We start from the raw sequence: 10,075 nt of genomic DNA on the forward strand, positions 1-10,075 counted from the left end.
ATTGGATTGGAATCAACTGGTATAAATACAGATGTAACAAGACAACAGGACTCAGAACCTACACACAGAACTTAGAAGACAGAACTCAGAAGACAGAACCTACACAGAACTTAGAGACAGAAGAACTTCACTGGAGAGAACATGGCAAAAGATCCTGGACAGAACCTGGCTACAGAACTTGGTTGGAGAACCTAGACAGAACCTCGCTGAAGAACCTGGCAACAGAACCTGGCGACAGAACCTGGCTGGAGAACCTGGACAGAACCTGGCTGGAGATCCAGACCAGAACTTGGCTGGAGATCCTGGCTAGGCTGCTGATCAACTGAACGCTGTCTTCATGTCATTCCTTCTTCGCCAACTCCGTCTACACCTTTGGGAACCCCTGGACCTGCTGGGGTTGGACCCCAGCACCTCTCTCTTCCTCTCTGTAAAAAATCAATAAAATATATTTAAAAACAAACAAACAAACAAAAAAACAGAGAGAGAAATGAGGGCCTGAAGAAGTACAGCTACTTGATTAAAGTCAATTATCTGTTTAGTGCCTGAGCCAATTTAGAGTGCTGGCTTGAGAGTCCTGGATTCTGATTCAGTCTTTGAAACTACCATTTAATCTGCAGAAAGATAAACCATTCTGGGGCTGATGCAGAAGATAAAATTTATAGCCCCCAAAGAGATTATTCCAAGAACTTTATTTATTTATTTATTTATAGTACATTTTTATTTCAGAGAGGAAGGGAGAAAGAGAAAGAGAAACACCAATGATGAGAGAGAATCATCGATCGGCTGCCTCTTGCACGCCCCCCATTGGGGATTGAGCCTGCAACCCAGGCATGTATCCTCGACCGAAATCGAATCTGGGACCCTTCAGTCAGCAGAATGATGCTCTAGCGACTGAGCCAACCCAGCCAGAGCAAGAACCTTATTTTATTGTATTTTTTTAAAAAATATATTTTATTGATTTTTTACAGAGAGGAAAGGAGAGGGATAGAGAGTTAGAAACATCTATGAGAGAGAAGCATCGATCAGTTGCCTCTTGCACACCCCCTACTGGGGATGTGCCCGCAACCAAGGTACATGCCCTTGACTGGAATCGAACTTGGGACCCGTCAGTCCCCAAGCTGACGCTCTATCCAGTGAGTCAAACCAGCTAGGGCTATTGTATTTTTAAAAGAACCTTATTTTTTAAATTCTTCCCTTTACTGTCAGAAGAAAAAAGTGAAATCTTAGCCGTTTTGGCTCAGTGGATAGAGCGTCGGCCTGCGGCCTGAAGGGTCCTAGGTTCAATTCCAGTCTAGGACACATGCCCAGGTTGCAGGCTCAATCCCCAGTAAGGGGCATGCATGCAGGAGGCCACTGATCAATGATTCTTTCTCATCACTGATGTTTCTATCTCTTCCTCTCCTTTCCTCTCTGAAATCAATAGAAATATATTAAGAAAAAAGAAAAAAAAGTGAAAATATTGTGTTTCTCTGAATGGAGACTACTCTTAACATGTCACATGGTCTGGACTCTTTTATCATGTGCATATATGGTAAGAGTGGGATAGAAGGTGCTGTATGTAGAAAATTTTGGCATACAGTAAGTCAGTTTATAAAAAAGATGTAATTGTTTTGTCTTAGCTTTATAAAAACTTATTTTATATACATATACATGTGTGTGTGTGTATATATATATATATAGTTGCTATAAGGCTAAGGCTTTCAATATCCTTTACATAGTTACCAGCACCCTATAGGTGTAACAGTAATAGCAGAACTGTTCTCCTCTTACCCTTAGCTCCACTGATGCCTGCTACTTGAAGTGTCTTTGCGATCAAGTTAAGGGACATTGGAGGATTAAGTTTACCTTTTAGAGGATATTAGTCTTTGTAACTTTATTCTCTTAAAGTTTGAATACTGTTACTTTGTGTGGGTAAAGGCTATTTTATTTTCTGAACTTACCAGAGAAGATGTAATAGTTTTCCATCTTTCTGAAGTCTGATTATCTTTGAATATTCTTTGGTAAGGCTGACTGATATTCCTCTCAGAGGCGGCTGACCAGGGTTCAAGTTTTTTATTTTTGTGTGTATGTGCTAATCACCCGAGGATACTTTTCCATTGATTTTTGGGGAGAGTAGAAGAGAGAAGGAAAAAGAGAGAAATATTGATGTGATAGAAACATGTCTATTGGTTGCCTCTTGCATGAGACCTGACCAGGGCCCAGGCTGAGGATGGAGTCTGCAACTAAGGTATGGGCTTTTGATGGGAATCGAACTCAAGACCCTTTGGTCCTCTCTGTCCACTGAGCCAAACCAGCTAGGGCAGCGTTTAAGTTTTGAAGGCATCACTTTCATCAGTGGTGTTGGATAAGTTATTTAATTTTTCTAAGGCTCAATTTCTTCATCTTAAAATAGAACTAATAGTATTTACCTCTCAGAAAGTGAGAATTAAATGAGGTAATACTTATCTTCTGGTGGTGTGGCACATAACAAACACTCTTTAAGTGGCAGCTATTAGTTATTTTATGGTGTTTCAGTTGTATTTTAGAATTTTTTAAAAAATGTATATTTTATTGATATTTTTATATTTTTTTACTGGGGATGTGCCCGTAACCAAGGTACATGCCCTTGACTGGAATTGAACCTGGGACCCTTCATTCCGCAGGGTTAGTGCTTTAGGAATTTTTATAATAGGAAAACAGGAAAGCAATGGATTTATGATAAAAATTTCTCAAACATCTAAATGTGCCTTTATTTACTTTGGCCAGCATAAACCTTATTTTTCCTCAATAACTTCTGTAAGTTATTTATAGGAGGTATGTGGTCTAAGCATAGATCCTAAAGTGAATTAGAAATTACCTTCAGATCTAGAAATCATGCTGGAGATATTCATTGGTGATGGCATATGATCTCTATTCGGTCTGTAATTTGAAAGTAGAATAAAGGGACAGGGAGGAGACTATTATATATAATAAAGAGGTAATATGCAAATTAATCCTCATGCCCTCACAGGATGGCTGCCTACTACAAGGCTGGCAGAGGGGTTAGTGAGGGATGACCAAATGATTGAACAGCAGGCTGTGTGAGGTGACCAAGCCAGTGGGGGGGCCATGAGGGGTGACCAGAGGGCAGTTAGGGACAACCAGGCCAGCAGCGGGGCCAGTTGGGGGTGACCAGGCCAACAGAGGGCAGTTGGAAGTGACCAGGCCAGCAGGGGGGGCAGTAAGAGGTGACCAGACCAGCAGGGCAGCTGACCGGTGATTCTCTCTCATCATTGATGTTCTAGCACTCTCTCCCTCTCCCTTCCTCTCTGAAATCAATAAAGATATATTAAAAGAAAAAAAGTAATGTTAATTAGACCAGACATCTTCCGTACAAAGCCATGGTGGAGGCGGCCGAGGCAGAGGCAGTTAGAGGAGACCAGGTTGGTATGCAGTGGCAGTTAGGGGCAACCAGGCAGGTAGGCAGGTAGGTGAGTGATTAGGAGCCAGCAGTCCAGGATTGTGAAAGGGATGTCTGATTGCCAGTTTAGGCCTGATCCCCGTTAGACATTCCCTGAGGGACCCCGTATTGGAGAGGGTGCAGGCTGGGCTGAGGGGACCCCTTCCCCCCATGCATGAATTTCAAGCACTGGGCCTCTAGTATCACCATCAAATTTTGTGCACCGGGCCTCTAGTGATGCAATAAAAGGAATGGGTGATCCCAGTAGTAGTTTTTAAAATGTACTTTTTATTTTTCAAACATGTTTAGGCAGAGTCTAAGAGGGATATAAACATTTGGTATCTCTTATTGGACAAAATAAATGTATTTAGGGCATGATTGAAAAATCACTTTTTGTAAAGGCAATTCTGGCTTCCTCTTAGCTTATATTAAGAACTCAAAAGATATTTTCTCATGAAAAGATTGAGTTGGGAACTTTGACTAATAAAGGAATAAGGTGGCTAGCAGGCCTGAACCGGAGTGATAGGGTAGGAAATGCTTTGCAGCACTACTGGTCTCAGAGACCTCCCTCTCCCATACTTTGCTTCTCATGTTTTCTATAAGACCAAAGAAATCCCTCTTAAAGTAGGGATCCATGACTCTATACCTAAAGTTTTAAATATTTTGAAAACAAGTCTCCTTCCTTCTTTTTGATACAGATGCAGTCTTATGTCTTACTGTGAAAAAGCAAGTGGGTTAAACATGCTTTGATTTTTAAACTGAGTATATATGACATTGAGCTATATAAAACTAGAGGCCCAGTGCATTCTGTGCACAGGTGGGTTCCCTCGACTTGGCCTGCAGGGATTGGGCTGAAACTGATCTCTGGGTCCGGTGTGCGGGTGAAGCAGATTCCGGGCTGACAGTGCCCCAGCAGCAACCTAACCCACAGCCGATTCCACAAGGAATCGGGCTCCCTCCTCTACTAGTTCAAGTGTCTGCCCCCTAGTGGTCATTGCACATCATAGCTACCAGGCGAACGGTTGGACGTTCACTTAGGCTTTTATATATATAAATATATATATAGACAGGCTTTTTTTTCCCTTTAAAGTTAAATTCCATCAAATTTCACATGCTTCATCTAATACAAATAATAGCTAATATAGTTGCTAACATTCTAGTAGATGCTTAATATGCATTTATCATTTTTAATTCTCAAAACAGCCCTTAAATTGGGCATTTTGTGTTTTCAGTTGTTTGAAATATCTCTTACTGGAGAGAGTCCTCTGTTTTTATTTGGGGATTGTCTCCTATTTTTGGTGCACGTCACTGGGGTCCTTCCCTGTTTCCTCTCACCCTTCAGGGGTGGGGCCTAGCCTGTCTCAGATAGTACTTTCACCAGAGCTAATCCCAGGTCTTTCGCTTGAGGTTCTGGAAGAGGCTTTTGCTTCTCCTATTGGCTTGACTGAGGATGTGAAATGGAGTTATCAAAGCCATTTGTCACCACACAGATCCTGAAAATGAACAGAGAACCGAACCTAGCCAAGAAATAGAGAAAACAGTCTTGATGATGATGTTCAAACCCTGACTGTGCTGACACAAGGGCTACATCCTGGACTTTTTAAGTTATTTGTGTAAACCAGATTGAGTTGAATTTTCTATTACGTAAAACTGAAAGAGTAGCATTAATCATAATGGCCAGGTGGAAACAACCCAAATGTCCATCAGCTCATTACGAGATTAACCAAAGTTTAGTATATCCACATATTGGAATATTATTCAGCAACAAAATGAATGAAGTCCTGTTACATAGTACAGCATAGGTGTACCTTCAAAACATTGTGCTAAATGAAAGAAGCCAGTTATAAACAACCACGTATTATTCCATCGATATGAAATGTCTAGAATAGGGAAATCCTTAGGGATGGAAAGTAAGAGTAGTGGCACCTAGGGCTGGGGAGAGGGGAAATGGGAGGTAATTGTTGATGAATTTATGAGTTTTTTTTTTTTAAATATATTTTTTATTGATTTTTTACAGAGAGGAAGGGAGAGAGATAGAGAGTTAGAAACATCGATGAGAGAGAAACATCGATCACCTGCCTCCTGCACATCTCCCACTGGGAATGTGTTTACAACCCGGGTACATGCCCTTGACCGGAATTGAACCTGGGACCTTTCAGTCCGCAGGCCGACGCTCTATCCACTGAGCCAAACCGGTTTCGGCTATGAGTTTCTTTTTGGGATGATGCAAATATTCTAAAATTGTGGTGATGGCCAAAACCGGTTTGGCTCAGTGGATAGAGCGTCAGCCTGCGGATTGAAGGGTCCCGGGTTCGATTCCGGTCAAGGGCATGTACCTTGGTTGCGGGCACATCCCCAGTGGGAGATGTGCAGGAGGCAGCTGATCGATGTTTCTCTCTCATCGATGTTTCTAACTCTCTATCTCTCTCCCTTCCTCTCTGTAAAAAATCAATAAAATATATTTAAAAAAAAATTGTGGTGATGGTTGCACAACTCTGTAAATATATTAAAAGTTAATGAGTTGTATATGTTGAAAAAGTATCTTTATTGATTTCAAAGAGGAAGGGAGAGGGAGAGAGATACATCAATGATGAGAGAGAATCATTGATCAGCTGCCTTCTGCATGCTCCACATTGGGGATTGAGCCCACAGCCTGGGCATGTGTTCTGTCTAGGAATCAAATCATGATCTCCTGGTTCATAGGTCGATGCTCAATCACTGAGCCACTCTGGCTGGGCAAGTTATATACTTTAAATAGATGAATTATATTTGACTAAAGTTGTTATTAAAAAATAATAAAAAAAAAATTCATCGACGTTTCTCTCTATCCCTCTCCCTTCCTCTCTGTAAAAAAAATAAATAAAATATATTAAAAAAAAAGCCCGGAAAGAATTCTAACAGATAACACTTCTCATTTTACAGATGAGAAACAGGCACTGAAATTTTGTCTTATTTTTTACTAGAGGCCTGCCAGCCCCCCTGGGGCCGATTGGGCTGGGCTAGCCAGGGGGAGGGGCCAAGGGAGATTGGCAGTCTGGTCCCACCCCCTGGTTGAACTCCCGGTGGAGGGGACAATTTGCATATTAGGCTTTTATTATATAGGATTCTTATATTAGTGTTTTTATTGATTTGAGAGAGAGGAGAAAGGGGAAAGAGAGAGACAGAAAGAGAAACATCGATTTGTTGTTCCATTTTTTATATATTGATTGGTTGATTCTTGTATGTGGCCTAACTGGGGATCGAACTGGCAGTACTGGAGGCACAGAAATTTTAAACAGTAGCCCATTGTTGAGAGCTGGTAGGTTGCAAAGCTGGGATTCAGAATCAGCTGTCTATCAAGTCCAAGCTTTACAGCTGTGCTTTAACTGCCTTTTTCAAAGATGAATAAGACTCATTTTTATGGAACTTTGGAGTTGGGAGTTCCTTAGCAATTGCTTAATCTAACCCCTTAATTTTAGTGATGAAAACATTGGACCTCAGATAATGCAACGACTTACTCAAGATTGCCAATTAGTGGCAGCTAGGGATTTATGATTTACTCAGAGAAGCTAGTAAACAACTAATAGTGATAGAAAGTGGAAGGGATTGAAAGCAAATAGAAGTACAGGCATTGAGCTGTGTAAAATAAGGGAAGGATCAGTTATTCTGATTTTTAACCAGTGAAATTTTTGTAGAGATCGAGACTTTCTGAGGGAGTAACTGGTGAACATGTTGTGAGTGTTAGAGAGCGAGAGGTGTCCCGAATGTCTCAGTGTACATGTGGATTGTAGCAGGATGCAGAAGGTGATTTGAGTGGAAAAATCATGACATACCATCAAGGTAATGTTAGGGAATTCTGATTATCTCTGTAAGCATTGGGGACCATTGAAAATGCTTTTTTTTTTTTTTAAGATGTGCTTTTTAAAAAATCCTCACCCAAGGGAATGTTTTTGTTAATTTTTTTAGAAAAAGGGAGGTGGGGAGAGATAAACATCAATGTGAGAGAAACATCCATTGGTTGCCTCCCATACATGCCTCAACTGGAGATCGAACCCACAACCTAGATATGTGCCTTGGCTGGGAATAGAACTCGAAATCTTTTGGTGTATGGGATGACATTTCAACCAACTGAGGCACCTGGCCGGGGCCCACTGAAGGCTTTTGAGGAGCTGAGTAGCACGATCACCTGCTTGAGAAAGATAATGGGCAGCTATATATGAAAGGGAGATTGAGGTGCGGACAGAGATTGAAGATTTGGAGATAAGTTTTAGCATTTTGTCACAGTGATCCATGTGTGAGAGGATGGGTGATTGTGTTAGGAATGGAAAGGAGGGGATGGATATGTGAGTCTGCACAGGTGGAATCATTAGGACTTGGCAGGTGACTAGAAGCATGTAATCCTGGCACCCGGCACAGTGCCGAATACATTTGTTGAAAGCAGAAAGGGGAGGATTCAATATGACTTTGGACATCTCATTCTCTGACTTTGAACATTTTAGTCTGTTAATGACCATAGAAGAAGCAGGGTTGTATAGGAAGAAGGAGGAAAAAGTAAGAGTAAGAGGGGGAGGCAAACGTTCAGATTTTGTTGAGTTTGAGATACTTGGTGAGACACTCAGATGGGCTGTTGAGCTGGGAAATCGGGGTCTGTGACTCGGAGAGAGGGAGAGTCTGCCATACATCGAGGAGATCTATTAAAAAGTGATTATTAAAGTTATGAGAACTAAGAGATAAGGAAGGACCAAGGAGAAAAATTCGAGGTTAACGTACATTTTGAAGGGGCAGCAGCAGTAGCAGACCCTGGAGAGAACCATGTTACTAGTTTATTCTCTGAAAGCAAAGAAGGGGGAGGACAGTTTTAGATGAGTGTTCTGTGCAGCAGAGTTTGAGTAAATGAAGTAAGTGGAGAAGTTAAAAAGACTCAGACAACTTAGGTCGGTAATGGAATGTTCACTGTTAAGAATTGTGAATTTTTAAAGCATGGCCGTATGTCTGGGGTAGGCTGCTGATGAAGAGCAGATTAAAGAAATAAGATAACAGTGAACATTTATTGAACCTTCACTGCCTGTGAGGCATCATGCCAAGTTCTGGACACGTTCTTCCATTTCATCCCAATAGTGACTCTTGAGAGTTAAGGTAAATGGAGAGAGTGTTGTAAAATGTGGAGGGTACTTAAAATGGAGTTATTATCTGTCATAGAGGACAAAACTGAATCTGAGAAATTGTTCCTGAGTTCGACTTTTAAGAGGTGATCTGTGGAGCCTATAGGCTTTAATGTTAATTTTGATGGCATAGTGGATTAATGTCTAGGATGTGCACTTTAAATATTTTACTCATCAAGCTAAAAACCAACAGCACCCAAACAAACCCCATAGTGGCTTAACACAACGAACATTATGATACGTGGTTTCTGAGGTTTAGGAATTGGGAAGCAGGGCATCTGGGTGGTTCTGGCTCAGGGTTCAGCCATTTGAGACTGCAGGAACCACTTCAAGCTGGCTGACTTACCTGGCAGTGGCAGGAGGCCCTACTTCCTCATCCCGTGGACCTCTCCGTGAGTGTCCTCGCAACACGCAGCTGGCTTCATCCAGAGGGACCATCCCAGAGAGCCAGGCGGAAGCTGCAGTGCTTTTTATGACCTGTTCTGGGAAGTCTCACACTTGTCACTTGTGCCACATTTTATTAGTTAGGAATGAATTACTAGGGGAGAGCTTAGGTTCTGGCCTTTGAAGAGAAGCATATTAAATCATTTTGTGAACATGTATTTAAAATCATTACCCAAGTCATATGCAATCAGGAGGAAAAGCACTGGTGAGGAGAAGACTTGGCTTCAGACCCAGCTCTGCTGCTTGCTCTCTAAGGGACACTGAGGGTGAACTTTGTCCTCCTGAGCTCTGTTTTCTCTAGCAACATAGGGGTCTTGAAACTCCAGCTTACTTCACAGTGAGTTACGATAACCCCACTGATGGGCTCGTAAACATTAAAGTGGCATGAGCTTTGGTGACAGATGCAGCCTCTTGTCCAGTCCTACTGCTTAATAGCTGTGTAATCTTGAGCATGTTTTTTTTTAACCACATTTGTACCTCAGCTTCCTCATTTGTAATACAGGATTAAAGTGTCTCATGGAGTTATTGTGATGATTAAATTAGCAGTTATGTGATTATTTAGCATAATACCTGCACTTATTAGGCCAGGCATCCTGTCTAATAATAGCCAAACATGGTAATTGACTGTACCTTCCCTACGCCTCCTATCGGCTAATCATTGAGATAAGCAAATTAACCGCCAACAACGATGGCAGCTAATTTACATACTGCAGGCAGGGTGGGACAGCACGAGCCGCCATCCAGGCCCCCGTGGGCAATGCCAGAAGCCACTTGCCTGCTGCCCGGGACCGAATCTGGTCCCAGGCCGCAGGCACACCGGCCCCACAAGCCCCTGGAGCTGCCTGCCTGCCGCCCGGACCGGATCAGTCCCGGCTGCTAGCGGGCCCCGGAAACCCCAGAAGCTGCCAGATATGGCAGTAACTCTATCAGTAAGCACTCTGAAAGTCAGTGGAATAAATGCACCAATTAAAAGACAGATTATGAGGGTGATTCAAAAACAAAACCCACTTTAAATATAAAGACACATATAGATTAAAAGTAAATGAATTAAGCTGCAGCCTGATTTGCTCAG

Source organism: Myotis davidii, unplaced genomic scaffold (assembly GCF_000327345.1).
Source record: "Myotis davidii unplaced genomic scaffold, ASM32734v1 scaffold125, whole genome shotgun sequence".
NCBI lineage: Eukaryota > Metazoa > Chordata > Mammalia > Chiroptera > Vespertilionidae > Myotis > Myotis davidii.